Source organism: Haliotis cracherodii, unplaced genomic scaffold (assembly GCF_022045235.1).
Source record: "Haliotis cracherodii isolate W230 unplaced genomic scaffold, xgHalCrac1.p SCAF_8, whole genome shotgun sequence".
In the NCBI taxonomy this organism is placed as follows: domain Eukaryota; kingdom Metazoa; phylum Mollusca; class Gastropoda; order Lepetellida; family Haliotidae; genus Haliotis; species Haliotis cracherodii.
The window spans coordinates 20,409,874-20,426,382 of NW_027266341.1; the positions used below are offsets into that span (position 1 = coordinate 20,409,874).

The 16,509-nt window shown below is 40.6% G+C and overlaps 1 protein-coding gene across 2 annotated transcripts in view; it reads right to left on the reverse strand.

The window, feature by feature from the left end:
• Nucleotides 1-16,509, reverse strand: part of LOC139449351 (inverted formin-2-like) — a 134,554-nt gene that overhangs the window by 105,085 nt on the left and 12,960 nt on the right. The window lies entirely within an intron of this gene.

Genomic DNA, 16,509 nt, shown 5'->3' on the forward strand with positions numbered 1-16,509 from the left:
GATACCGACAGGGCTGGGAGTGACGTTCTGTCGCTAAGGTGCTGGTGTGGAGCGGGGATGTAGTGTGTTGTCGGCGGCTGTGTCGGTGTGAGATTGGTCGTGTGTTATTTGAGTGTGTCACTAATTGGGAAAGTTAAAGCGGCACTCGAGGCTAATACCGCCTGTGTGATGCGTTCCTTACAGGACTGCATTTAAACATGGTTCGTGGCACCTTCCAGCGTCACAACATTAACGTTCAAAATGGCTACCCGTCTGTTATCCCTGGGCCAGTAATAATATTGGGGGTCAATAAGCTTTTAAGTCTCTATCCTGCTGGACGATTAATAACCAAAGCTGCTGTCGGGAAATTGTGCATCTTCGTAAAGTAAAGGAAAAACAACACTGACCAGCCTCAACTTTGGCTGGTGACTTTTTTGGTCCTTGTAAACTGCCAGGTCAAAGATAGTATACATTTGAAAAAATACACTTGAAAGTATACACTTGGCCAAAACATATACAAGTGTTGTCAAAACGTCACTTGGCTGAAAACCGTCTCAAAATACTGCAACCTAAGGTCCAAAACAACTCTAATACACGTATCCTAAACATAACCATCAAATTATTATTTCTTGTTTGTTTCATTTTCAGTCACCATGAAACATGGGTGTATACTTTATTTTGCCTGCCAGTTTATGTGTTTTGGTGGGGAGAGACGATAAATTCGTCTCTAACAACGCCCCACCACTCGTGCACATGCATACACTAGGGATATTTAATGTCTGACCTTGCTATGTCATGATGAAACTTTATAGATTGTATTAATATACTACAGATAGATAACTTTGTCGTGCCATGACGATCCTACGAATTTATTTGGAGTAGTGTATATTGCGAGGTTCCCCTTGACTTTGATGTAACGAAGTTCAGCGTCATATTGCTTCATACCACGAGAATCGGCCGAGACAATGTCATCAATGCAGCATGGCGATGTTATATTCATGTAACCTAGCAACGGAGTAAAACAACATCACGAACATTCAACCATACTCAAATTTAAAAATGAAAATATGAAAGGAACTATTTGTTTTTGATTAAGGAGGAACCATATCCTGACAGTATACTTATATTACATCCATGAAAAAAGTGGATTTGATAACGCCAGCTTTAAATATTGCAAACTAAACATAGGACGTTATTTTATTTTTTTAATGGTCGCCTTAATGACATAAAATAAAAAAAACAATGTCACCCATTTCGTCATCAAAACGGACGAGGTATCCACATAATCAATAGTCCTTCAGAAGTAAGGCGTTTTCTTATGTCAACTCAGAGCTGACAAACGACTACTTAAAGTGCACTAAAATTAAACGGGAAGCCAATCAAGTCGCCGGGGAGCGTTATAATGAGGGATGAATTACTCTGCCTCCGGTGAGTTATTTATAAACATCTATGACATGAAGCATTAATGTCATCGACGTCTCTGATAAATTGACTGGTATTATAATTAGCAGCAGCGCTGGGACATCATTAGGACGCCTGCATCTTCGTCGTGAATTCTCTACCAGCTTTGGTGTTGTAATTTAACTTATCAAGTCAAAATATTCCATTGAAAGATATCGCATCAGTTATAAGTGATTAGTGTCATATTGAATTTCTACACAGACGGTTATATCTCTAAATACCCCATGTGGTTCAGTTATATCACGGCATGTCTACACGGACGTTATATCTTTATATATCACATGTGTTTCAGTTACATCACGACGTGTCTACACTGACGGTTATATCTACTAGTATATATATCACATGTGTTTCAGTTATATCACGGCATGTCTACACTAACGTTATATCTCTATATAGCCCATGTGGTTCAGTTATATCACGGCATGTCTAGACTGACGTTATATCTCTATTTTTCCCAGGTGGTTCAGTTATATCTCTATATATCACATGTGGTTCAGTTATATCACGACATGTCTACACTGACATTATATCTATATATAGTCCATGTGGTTCAGTTATATCACGACATGTCTACACTGACGTTATATCTCTATATATACCATGTGGTTCAATTATATCACGGCATGTCTACACTGACGTTACATCTTTATATAGCCCATGTGGTTCAGTTATATCACGGCATGTCTACACTGACGTTATATCTCTATATATACCATGTGGTTCAATTATATCACGGCATGTCTACACTGACGTTACATCTTTATATAGCCCATGTGGTTCAGTTATATCACGGCATGTCTACACTGACGTTATATCTTTATATAGCCCATGTGGTTCAGTTATAGCACGACATGTCTACACTGACGTTATATCTCTATATATCCCATGTGGTTCAATTATATCACGGCATGTCTACACTGACGTTATATCTCTATGTATTCCATGTGGTTCAGTTATATCACGACATGTCTTCACTGACGGTTATATAGAGGTTATCACGCGAGTGTGTTTGGGGATGGTAAATATCCTGTATTAGGAATGAACATTGTATTTAGCCAGCCTTGGCTCGTTAAGCCTCAGCAATGTTTGAAATTTTAAAAATGTCAGACTGCTATTGTGACCCACAGACTATAAACGATGCAAGCCCTGACCAAACTTGCCCCTGGTCCTCATTTAAAAAAACAACATCTGTAGCGTATTGTAAAAAATAAATCAACACATACATTTACTGCAGGCAATAAGAACCCATACAACTTTAAAACTACGGACCCGACTCAATCTCTACCTGCCACGGGCCTACGGGCAGGCATTTATTTCGAACACTGCGTTCATGTTAAATAGCTGGAACATCATCAAATACTGGGATAAGCGGAGAAGGGAATTACTATTGGGATTTACCGTCCGCTTCAATCACGTGTTCGTTGTGTAGATGTGCATTAATCGCGTGAAGCGTCATTCAATATCAAGCGTATAATTATATCAAAAAAGTTAGGCGGTGGTTGGTGGTTTAGACAGCTGTTGTGAAGCGGAGACTCTGTATTGACCTGACTACCTCTCGGTAAACAATTACGGAAACAAATAATGGTGTACGTATTAACTGAAGGATGCGTTCAGGAGATCATGTTATTTTGAATGGGGACGTTGCCCGGCTTGGCACCCATTCGCCGTGTCGGTTGATGTTGTAACTGGTAACAAATTGAGACATTGTCATTGTGAATATAGGGTAACCATTAAGTATTAGATTGGTTTACATCATACAATTAGTGTTGTCTGAACGATGTTAATAAAATCTGGGACATCACGAGCCTTGTCATCGGACACACCACTATCACACGTATAAACTACTCATCACATCACATCACATCACATCACATCACATAAACTATAAACTACACCACTATCACATCATATAAACTACTCACATTAGATACAAATAGCAGAACTGGACAGGCCCCGCAAATGTACCGCTAATGAAACAGACATGGTTTAAAAAAGAATATGTATTACCATTTCCTGGACAGCTTGCTTAAGGGACAATGCTCCCTAAAGTTTTGACTATTTGTAGTCCAGGTTTAGACGATATGATAAGTGCCATGTTTCATAGAAGCCTCGTCAATCCGGACGGCATATCGTCCGGATTCATGAAATATTTGATCAACGAACCATATGAGTAACATCGCCAGGACTGTGTCCAGATTATCAGGGTCCGGACTAACGAGTTTTCACCGTATAAGGTAAATGTGGATTTAGCTAAAAATGGATTTAGAATGACTTGAAACAAACTAAAGAATCGGAATTGGTGAGGTCTAGTTGTTGAAAAACACATGAGTGAGTGGGTATGGTTTTACGCCGCACCAGAAATGGGCATTTACCGTGACTAGGGTATGCTGTAAATACTAGGCTACCCCGCAGCGACCAGAATCAAATGACGTCAATACAGAGAGAATATAAGTGAAATAACGAGGCAATACACGTGTATCAACTATATACAATGTATAACTAGATTAGAATAATGGATCAGGCGATAACGAAATCTATTCCTAGCTTCAATCCTCCATGTGTTTAACTAACCTGAAACATACAACTCATCCCCAGTTGATTGACAGGCGCCGTCCAATCAAAGCATTGAATTCCAAAAAAAACCACAGTAAATTCCACTGCACAAAAAACGCACAAAAGTTGCTCCGTCACAAAAACAGTGGGTGCAATCAGGGTGTCCAAACACACCATCAAATGCACAAATACCACATAATCCGTCACATTGCGGGCCGCGCAAGCTTAAACAAAGCGTTGTCTATTTTGCGCAGCAAAAAGCGGTCTAAAAACACCCTGTTGAAACACACTTTCCATGCTGATTTTCTTCCACATTCGTCTCCACCGACGTTCGCATTCCCGGACATAAGCTGGTATTTGATGCGTGGTATGATATATTACAACACAACTTCATCTCGTCAGCCGTACCAGAAGACATAACATCGTTGACAGGCCTGTCCGCGTGTCCTTAATTGACCGGCTATATACGAAGTGTATGTAATATGAAGTGGGTATTACATTCACTGCACATCTGACGCCCTCACATATGGTTACGCTACATTCCTTATATTAAACGGGAAAGATATTAAACTCGTTTATAACGCCAGATGTTTGGAGATATAATTAACAAACTCTATAACCTGATTAGCCATACGACAAAAATATTATTTATGAACCAGTTGATATGAGATCATACTACAAATCCTTGAAACTGACATATAAACACTTATGATTTCTTATACATTTTACATTAAATTATACTTTATACCGCATATGAAAACAATAGGGCCGTTTCACCACCCCTTGTAATTGCGACTAATTCCGTGTTTAAAATCTTAAATAATTATTAATAAAAGTAACAAAAAATATTTAGGGTCACGGAAATTCTTTATCATACATTTGGATATAATTGAATCAACTTAAACAAATTAAATTCTTGACATCTACGAGATTTGTAACGAAATATTTTCAAGAGAATAACAAACGACAAGAAGCGACATGAACTCCATAAACGACCATCTGTCATTATTTTGTGGATGTGTTGAACTAAAGTAAAGAGGAAAATCAACTGTTTGGGTACAGGCTTGACATTTACAAGCTCCGAGAACGGGATATCGCTGTGAGGAGTTGACGTTTACGATTAAGGGAGACAATTTGCGGGAAGGCTACTCGTGTAAGACAACAGTTCCGCCCAAGTGTTATTTATGTTCACTGCAGTGAAATATTAAGTGTTATGTTCACTTCAATGAAAATATCACTTTTCTCTACTTCGGAAAGCTCTTTCACACTGAAGTATATCATAAACATTCAACCAGCTAGTACGTGGATCCAGAGGATACGGGGTGGGCTGTGACGGGTAAGGGGAGCGAGCATAAACATTAACGCAGTTTGGATGATCGTGTATACTATTGATCGCAACTCATGTCATTACAGTTTCAACACACAGAAACGACTACCAAAGGCAGTGCCTTTAAGGCACTGGTATGATCTTAAAATGCTTCCTTCCTTTCACTGAAAAACGCTGGTTCCACAAGTGCAGTGACATGAGGTGCCTGACATCACAGCGGCCGACATGATGGTCGGGTCTGGACCAGGCAAACCAGCGGTGGTATCTTAATGACAAGGCTCAGAAATGGTAAGTGAGTGAATATGATTCTACGCCGCTATTAGCAATATTCCAGCAAAATCACGACGGGGGACACTAGAACTGGGCTTCACATATTGTACCCATGTCGGGAATGAAACCCATGTGGAGAATCGGACCCCGTTTTTCAGCGTGACGAGCAACCGCTTTAACCACAAGGCTACCCCACTGCACCTAGAAATGATAAGTAAGTCTGTATTAATTCGTTTTTCATTGTGTGTACAATGTGTGAAGCCCATTTCTGGTGTCCCCCGCCGTGATATTGCTTGAATATTGCTAAAGGCGGCGTAAAACTAGACTCACTCGTTTTTCATGCATTTAGTGTATATTTCTTAAAACATTTTCCCATTTCTATAATAATGATAACTCTGGTCGATAAGAAACTATATTCCCTTTACCTACACACTCATGGCTGAAGGTGGACTGGTTTACTAGTGTCTTAATGTCACTGCTCATCATGTACCACGTTTGATTCCTAAAACAGTGTACACGTCCATTACTTGTATCCCCCGCAGTGGTGATGTTGCAATATGCTGACGAAGTGTTACTGACACTCAACCACGCAAGCGTCGGCACCACCTGTTCCACTAGCTCGTGCGACCGAGGTTGACAAGTATTGACGTCAGTGGATGGACATACACGCAGATGTTACAACGGTAAATGTCAAACAGGTTATACATTAATGTTCATATCCCATGGGCACTTCATACAAGGCAATATACTGCCGGAAATAAATAACGGAATGGCTATCAAAGGAAACTCTAGTTTTGAGTGAAATATCGCAAATTTCCCGAAGATGTTTATCATGATTCTCGTTATAGTGAGTGGGTATGGTTTTACGCCGCTTTTATCAATATTCCAGCAATATCACGGCGGGGGACACCTGGAAATAGGCTTCACACAGTGTTACAATGACGGGAATCGAACCTGGGTCTACGCATTAACCACTAGGCTATCCACCGTTCTAAACACAATAGGCACTTATGTTTCAATCAGTGAATTCTTTTGTTAAGAAACTTGTTATTGGGGGCAACAGTAAGCATTTTTCTTCAATAATCTAATGTGTGTATACCCGTTTACACAGATCAAGTAAAGTAGTTGTGGATGAGTGAGTGGGTTTAGATAAACGTTAAACAGCATGTCAGTTACATCGTGGCGAGACCTCTTCATGCTGGAGGAAAGCTTGACGTGAAGCAACCATGGTTATATATATTGTTTATTCACAAAAAGTGTTAGGCCGTAGGCCTATTACACAGAACTATTTACAGAGAGAGGGAGAAAAAAAGAAGTACCACTATTTTACATGTATATCCATATCCATACGCATTCATACACATACACATGCATATATACAAATAAATATTTAGACTGTATGCAATGAACGAAGTCGAAAAGCTTTGTAAACGTAGACTGCTAGATTTCGTATGATTTTAAAGTTAGTGGATGACATAAGAGCATTAAATTTATTTTTAGAAGGGGTTGTAAAATATTTAGGAGGAATATATTCAGCTCTTAAAACACTATAAGCATTGCATATAAGCACAAAATGATATTCGTCCTCAATAAAATTCTGGTTACAAATCTAATTTCCTTAATTTCACCATTGTAGTTTACCGTAGTAGCGAAATCATCATGTACATGCCTGGAGCTCACAGACCAAGTATAGGCGACTCCTGGATAGGAACACGCGTAGCTTGGCACGTCTGAAGGGCGCGTTAAACAACTTGGCCTCCCGTGAATGCTGGAGGATGTCACTCGATACAACGTTTAAGACGAGGTACCATTCTGGTCTCGACAGAGTGAGTGAGTTGGGTTTAATTTGAACAGAATTTCAGTTATATCACGGCGTCTCCGCTTAATGTGGGAGGAAAGCCTTAAGTGATGCAGGTTTACCACTTTGGTGAAAACCTCAAGCCTAGGTGTGGTGCTGACAAACCCAGAAACCTAAGCGGGGCGGACAGGGATTCGAACCTACAATCATAGGTTTCTGGCGTGCCTAAGGGATGCAACACTGCACAGCGAATGGCAGAGCCTTAGACCACTGGGCCACTGGGCCCAACTTCATGTGGGAGGAAAGCCGGAAGTGATGCAGTTCTTTGACGTTGACCACTTTGGCGAAACCCATTGGGGAACGGGTATGGTGCTGACATACCAAGAAACATAATCAATGCGAATCTGGGATTCGAAGCCACGATCACAGGTTTGTGTCAGACCAAAGGGACACACAATCAACCAAGTGATACTGCCTTACCAACCATTTAGTCGCATCGTACATAGGTTCCTGACGACGTATCCTAACCCTTGGGGTGCTTACAGCACATATATATTTTGTTTGTTTGCTCTTTGTTGTTTAACGCCACACTGCAATATTCCAGCTATATGACGGCGGTCTGTACATAATCGAGCCCGGACCAGACAATCCAGTGATTGACATCATGAGAATCGATCCACGCAATTTGGGATACAATGACATGCATGAACCAAGTCAGCGATCCTGATCACTCGGTCCCGTTCAATATGGAACGCAGTTCGTCATGTTATTGCGATACCACCCCTTACTATTAATGCCCCTCCTCCAAAAAAAGAAGACCCCCCCCCCCAAAAAAAAAAAAAAAACAAACAAAAAAAAAACACCCCCAAAACAAACAAACGAAATTTAAAAAAACAACGAAAACGATCATGCTGTACGATGTTAACGTCCATAAAACGCTCATTAGGACGTCTCGATTATTCGGTCATGGAAGTCGAGAGTGAACCTCGATTCATCAGAAAACATGTCATCAGCCCAACTCTATTATCCCAGTGTTGACGTTCCCTACACCGCAGATGCCTCTGATTCGAAGGATGTGCAGTCAGTTGTGGGATGACACGTGAACGTGGTGCAAGTGTCTAGGCGTGTCCTCTTACAACACACTCTTTCCTGTTGCCACCGGTCCCTCTTAACTGAGTGGCGGTTTGCAACATTTTTTTTATGCCATCGTTCTGACTAATCTGTCCTGGGCAGGAGTAGTTGCCCTTAGGCGTCCAGAGCGGCCTCGATCATGGTATCGGGCCCACAATATGCTGATGACAGATTCAGAAACATGCAGCGTTTGGGCAACAATATTCTGCTGTATGCGCATCTGCCACATGCCTAAGGCACGTAAACGTACAGCACGTTGCAAACGTCGCATAATCAATGTTGTTGCTTCCTTAATTAATAAAGTGTCTTTGGGCGAATGGTTGCAAGAAAACAACATACATTTGTTCACAACCGAGTCTACAATGTGTGAAGCCCATTCCTGGTGTCCCTGCCGTGATATTGCTGGAATATTGCTAAAAGCGGCGTAAAACCTTACTCATTCACTCACTCACAACCGAGTCTGAGTGACAATGGTAAATCTGACAATCCACCCCTTGCACGTGGTGTCCGAGAATACGTTCTTCGTGACAATCACAATGTTGTGTTTGAGAGCTTGATTTCACCGGAAATGTTCTTGCCACATAAATCACTGTCATTGCCACACTTTGATGCATTTTCCCTCACTTTCAAAATATCTACTTTTTTGGCATAGTATGTGGAATATTGCTTGAAGTTCTGGGATACCCCACGCACTAAAGCTCATATATGAAAAACTGACTGGTCTTTTACTAATATCAATATCAATACTGTTTCATTAAAAAATAAAATTATATATTTATAGACAAGAATATTAGAAATGACGTCATGAAGATAGTGCCGTATTGTGACTTATCGATGCAGTTGAAATATGTTGTAAAAAGGTCACTGTTGGATTCATTCATAAATCAACAAACTCGGATCGATTTTGACTATTTCCCCATGGCCTATCGGGCGACAGTTTCGATACCATCTTTATCTCTGTCAATATACATATGATAGATATCTATATATTGTCAGATTACTGTTTATTTTCATGAATCAGAAAACAATATTCAATATTCGACAGAAATAATGATTAAAATTAATAAGAAGAAATAATATTAAAAGAGTTTGTATGTTACAAAAACGCCGTGTCAGCATATTTTATAATTGTTGTAATAGTGATACGTATACAATTATCTTACCTCCCATGAGAACATTGCGATAAGATCTGCTATAATAACCGCCAAAGTAAGTGTGACCAACGCGGCCCCACCCCATATTCCAAACTCCATGACCCTCGGAGAGATCTGGCCGCGTGTCACCCTAGCAACGAGTCGTCGCGGTGAAGTAATAAAGTTCCGGTTGTTATTGATGGAGTATATTATTAAAACCTGTCAATAGCGTAGGATCGCGGAAAGCATATTTGTGTGAACCGACAGATGGGGTCAGGTAAATACAGGTATTTTTATTTGACATAATTTTCCAGCAGTAAAGTACTAAAGAGGAATTTGATTTTCAGATGTGACCTGTATTAAATATCATAATCGACGTTTCATAGGGATTTTCCTTTAATCCTGGTTTGTTTTGTTTGTTTGTTGTTTAATACCGCACTCAACAATATTCCAGCTATATGAGGGCGGTCTGTAAGTACTCGAGTTAGGACCAGACAATCCAGTGATTGACGACATGAGCATCTACCCACGCAATTTGGATACGATGTCATGCATTAACCAAGTCAGAGAGCCCGACCTCCCGATCCCTTTAGTCGCCTGTCGGGGCAAGCACGGATTGCTGAAGACCTATTCTACCACAGATCTTCACGGGTCCCGGGTTTGGGGATGATTGGATTCACCTTCACTTCAAGCTGTTGTTCAGTTTCGTAACAGTGTAAGCGAGTGAATGTGATTTTACGCCACTTAAGATTAGGAATAATGTGCATGTTTATAATGCGCCAAGATCAATGCCCTAAAACGTCCTCAAAGAGCTACATTATTACCCCGGTCAAGGAATCAGTGTGCACTCCACTTTCATTCTCAGCTCCCTGGGGAGTATACAACCCAAGCTGTCTCTGGGGCGCTAGAGGTTTAACCGCCACTGGGTACCCACTCACTGCTTGGCGAAAAGAGGCACATTTCGAACAAAGTCACCAAGAAAACACCACATGTGTTACATGAGCTTCAGTGTGGGCAGGACCGGAGCCCTAGAACTTAAAACAGTATCTCATCAACAGTAAAGGTGCAGCAGGAAACACCAGAAGTGGGTTTCACAACATTGAACCCATGTAGAAACCGTACCCGGGCCTTAGATGTGATGAGCGAACTATTTAATAAGTAGGCTACCCAACTGCTCCAATAAGTGTGAATATTTCAGCACTCCTATCAACACTTGAGCCGTACATTTACTAACCCATCGTCGTCATCAACCTGAATGTCAACCCTCAGCCCTCAACAAGGATTTCATTCTTATCCGTGTTATCGTCGTCGTCATCGTCGTCGTCATCGTCATCATCATCATCATCATCATTTGTTCAACTTCTCCAGTATAATCGCAAACAGCGGAGTCATCATTACTTTCGTCTATATTATCATTAGTAGATTCGGTAGCATCACTACCGTCGTTGTCGTTAGTAATATGAACACAATCTAAGGCTATTTATATTGAGCGTATTTCCACACCACTTTACCCTGGAGACTGGACCAGTGATCACTCAATAAATCATTCTCAGCTCCCTGGGGAGTATACAACCCGAGCTGCTTGTTATGCGCTAGAAGGTTAACAACCATTCGCTGTTGGGTAAACAGAGGCTCATTTCGGACAAAGTCACTTGCCCAAGGAGACTCGCATGTGTAACATGTGCTTCAATATGAGCATGTCTGCGTTAAATCCCTGGGTTTATCATCATTATCATCACTATCACCATCACACTGAGCTTATCTTCGTTACTACCCTGGTCATACCGTATTACTTTCTTAATTGCCTTCGTCGTTGCGAGATTGGTATCAGTCCTGTCATTAAGTCATTAGTTCGGTCAATTTTGAACCACGTTCGTGAACTATCAGAAAGAAGCGAGAAAACACACACCGATTATACAATGTGATGTTCCAGATAAATCTGTCTGCCCACTCTCACAGTCTGCGGGAAGGTTTGTTTGTATGGTGTTGGGAGGCGTTCACTGTCTGCTCTAAAACTGGTGTATTCTGTCATAGGCCTGGAGATAAGTATAATTAGCATATACAAATATATAGACAATGAGCTATTGCCAGAGTCGAGTCGATAGAAGCTTGTTGCACGATTGATTGTTTAAATAGAGACACAGTCTCACTTCCATGTGACCTTCCGGACATTGCAGAGTTATCTACCCTGGGTGGTGCGCATCGTTTGAGTTCAATGACTTAGTGGGTACGTCGCTCTCAACACTATTCCAGCGATTACACGACGGGGGACATCCGAAATGGGGTTAACACATTGCAATCATGTGTGGAATCGAACCCGGGCCTTCGGTGTGACGAACGAACGCTTAACCACTAGGCTACCCCACCATACTTGATTTAAAGGTCATCTTTTGGCATTGGAATTCCACGTTGTGCTTACCAGTTAGGTGAATATAAGGTTACAGATATAAGTAGCTCTTGCAAGGCTGATTACGTGGATTCTTATAGAACAATCCATTACTGCAGAGACAAAACTTTATCATATAAAGGCGTGTGTATCGATCCGATAAATCAATCCGATAAACTTGGCATCATGATCCGATGAATATGCAAATGATTAACTACTTTAAAGCTCTATATATCAATGCGATCCCTCCTTTTTCAATAAATTATTTTCACCCAAATATTGAAACAAATATGGCTGCGAATCATTTGGCACTATGTGATAAATTTGGCGGTTCACTCAAAAAATGTACTCATACGCGATTTCTAAAGCTGCTTCATAAGTCTGGACTGATGGGTTTACTAGGTGGGTTTACTAGGTTTTATATATATTTCTCATATATTGTTTATTGTATGACATTGTACACATGATAGTAAATGTATCATGTCACGTTTATGTTACTCTATTTATACGATACGCATATATAAGTATATATGCGGGTTAAGTATGTTGATGATATAGGATTAATGAAGTCTTGATGAGATGTACGTTTATCAATTAGTAGTTATAGCATTTTGTATATATAATCAAATGTAATGAAATATTTGATGGCAGCATATATTTATATTTGTGTAATGAATGTTTTACAATTGTTTCAGGGTTTAAAAATTTATCAGTAATAAACTTGGCTATAACTGCGAACAACACCTGCGTCTGTCCCTCATGTCATGAAGCAGTTCCGGTTTTAGGCACAATTACGTCTTTAACATCCATTATTTTAAGAATAACATGTGATAAAGAGATTATTTCCCTCGTGTGTTTCAGTATCGTAAATATTATACGATAGGAATAAAAATATGTACCATGCTCGTTAAATACAATATATATACTCCTAATATAGGACACATTGATACAGAAACATGCTCGGCTAATAAGCTCTATTTCCATCAACTGCGTTGTTTAAGTCATATTTAGCTGCGTCCTTTTAATTACATAATGGCTTCTGGTTGTTTTCTAAATAACATGGACGTACAACCCATCTCAGAGAATGAAATAAAAATGCGAACTGAAAGAAACGTGCTGCTCGACATGACTTTAGGAAGAATTAGCTATGGATATAAAAGGGTACTTTAGCCACACTTTGAATGACAAAGTAAACAGTTTTTGTCTTCCCAGACTCTGGAATTTGAGTACACGTGGATATACTCTGGAATTCGTAATACATTTAAGTGCAGTTTAAACACGACTCTGCTGAACGTTTATTGATCGCTGCCGCCGAACAGGGCATTATAAACACGTTATTTTAGATTGTACCGTTTCTGTCAGTGTTAGAAAATGAGTTTGTCAAAACAGAAAAAAAAGAACAAGTAAGGGTCGGGTCGTCATTTCATATTTGGTCAAACCAAAAGAGCAGAAACGTTATGGCCAAGATTATCTGATATTCATTTTCAATAAACACCGGAGCGATCTCGCTACGCAAAGACAAAAGAGTTACCTCCCTTACTTTCATTTACAATTATGAACGAATTGATTTCGCATGCCTCATCCACGGCCTAATATTAATGCCCTTGGCTCAACTAAGCCACATCTTGATTAATGTTTTAATGTCATTTCATGTTATCCAATAAAAGCCACATTAGGTGATTAACAAGTGACATTAGTTAGTGCACACGTGGTAACAGACGGAACAAACACAAACTCTACACGAAGGTCACACGTGCAGGTGAGTTCAAGTGAGAGAGTTCTACAACTACAGTGCAGGGACTTACCAAGTCTGTAGCCGCGGCGAGGTCATCGTTATAGAAAGAGTTTGTTTCGTCCATAGCTGCTGATAAATGGCGTCTCAGAGATCAGTAGGTTCCTGGAGAGAGGGCAAGGGGCAAAAGTAGTTCCACTATGAATTCAGCTCCAACACTGAAGCCACACACATCTTGCCTAGCAGAATTTGTCTAGGCTCATAGAAATCAGTGTAAGCCATTGTGTAACTCAAAGGCACAATCGAGCAAGTGGTTGACATGTACCGTAAATCTGCTAGTAAATTAGACTAAATGGGGGTCAAGTGAAATGGTGTTTAACGTCACAATCAAGATAATATTGCACTTGTATAGCGATATGCATGCACGTGTGTGTGGCTGCTTGTACCACACGTCTGCACTAACGTCAGTGCTAGCTGCAGCCCACCGAGATACCCTGCCGCAGTTTAACATGGATTCCCCACTCAGACATTCTCCGCGCTTACCAGTCCTTGCTTTATAACCTTAATGCCAAGCTTTAGCCAGGATAACAACAAGTACCATATATTAACGACGTTTGGTATGACGCAGCCGGGAATCGAACTACCGACCTTTCGTTCTCCGGACAGCCGTTCTATCCACTACACCACAGGCGGTCAGACTAAAGGCAACTCACTGATTCAAGGATATTTATATGTGAAACTGTAAATACATTTGGATTACTTTGCTGAATGAACTCTATCACTGAAATATTTGCAAGATACATATTTTGTGGCGACAGCGTGCCTTTTGGTTAACCCTACATCGATGGTAAAAACCCAATGGCGATTAAGACAACACAAGAGACGGTAATGTGAATACGTATAAAAAAAACAGTTACAAGATGTATTGAAAGAAGCAAAGTCCCTCAAGAACAATATATACTACGCAAAAGAAGTTAATTTGTCGTGCCATGATTCGATTCTTCCATATGAGTGTATCTCTCATTGTTGTTATAGTATATTATATTATTCTTGTATATGGGCTACTGGCCTCAAATACAGAAATAAAGAATTGAGTACCTATGAGGTTTGTTAATCTGTCATGTCATGTCCTTAACTTGTTTTGAGTAGAACACAAAGATATCAGGTAGAAGTCAACAACTGTCCAGCATGCGATTTATTGCGTGAAATACGGTGCCATGGCCAAGCTGCGTTGAGCTGAATGCTTCTGACGGTGGATTATAAGGCACGCAGTATCATGTAGGGTGCATTGATACGTTTAATGAAGTAACGTTACGGAATGGATAATGCGTGTACCGATTCTGCTCAAACTAAACACTATTACATTATATAACACCACGCCAAACATTCGGATCACACTGTTTCCATGTGTTACTGTACATGTGTCATAATAGTATAGACAGTAAACGTATTCATAGTGTGTTATAATATTATACATATTCATATTTGTGTTCGAGGTAATGTGGCATGAGATTTAACGTCGCGTTCCAAATTATTGCATATATATAGCGACGTGTATGCATGTGTGTGTATGTGTGTGACTGCTTGTACTAGTCCGGACAAATGCCGGTTTTAAAAAGGCTGGTCCACTGAGTTACCATGCCGCAGTTTTAAATGAATACCCTACACGAACACTCAGAGATGACCAGTCCTTGTTTCATGCCGATGCAAGGTAAGAACAAGTACTATCTTTTATCGCATTTCTGTATGAAGGGCCGGGGATCGAACCACAGACCTTCCGCGAGAATGGGTTGCTGAAGACCTATTCTACCCTGGGTCTTCACGGGTCGCGATATAGGTACCTTCAGTGCATCATTGAGCAGGGGTATTCCTGGGTCAGGGGGGTCTCAATGACATTTGTAGGGGTTCAAGGCATGAACATGTGATTCCCACGCCGGCGACATGCGGCATGCGTCACTTGATTTCCAAGAATGATATCACTGCACACGCCCAGATGATAGTCACCCACTGACACCTTGAACTTTGAGTATTTCGCACCAGAAAAGAAATGTCATATATATAACATACAATCTACATTTTTGATATATTTTGTTATTCAGTGTTAATATTTTGCGTCCCACATGACCCTCAGATACAAAATATTTGCGTCAAGTTTCCATTTGTACGAGTAAAGGACGAAACATTGCGTGTCCGACAAAACCAGATCGAAACGTATCTGTGTGTCGTGCAGTCGATGACACTTTCCTGGGTGATGTGTCTCACAGTTTGTCCTTACTCCGCAAGACTAATGTTTTTACGTCTAAAATGTTATGGACTTAAAAATCAGTTATCACATACGTCTTATGTTTATGGCTGCAGGGCGGGTAGCCTAGTGGTTAAAGCGTTTGCTCATCACGCCGAAGATCCGGGTTCGATTCCATACATGGGTGCATTGTGTGAAGCCCATTTCTGATGTCCCCCCGCCGTGATATTGCCAGAATATTGCTAAAAGCGGCGTAAAACCTTACTTACGGCTGCAGATGTGGTTATGTGCGTGTGTTGCGCTAAAAGCTTTGCGTTGCAAATTTGGCAACTGAGGAGGCGAAAGGCATCTTGCTTTGACGACCATAACGTCACGTCACATTCTTACCAGTGTGTTCTTGTTTGTTCTAGATATAGCGGATTTACATTTCATGTGGTAGTGATACAGAAAAGGATGAACTAGGTCGGCCCATGTATCCCAAGATTCCCCTTATT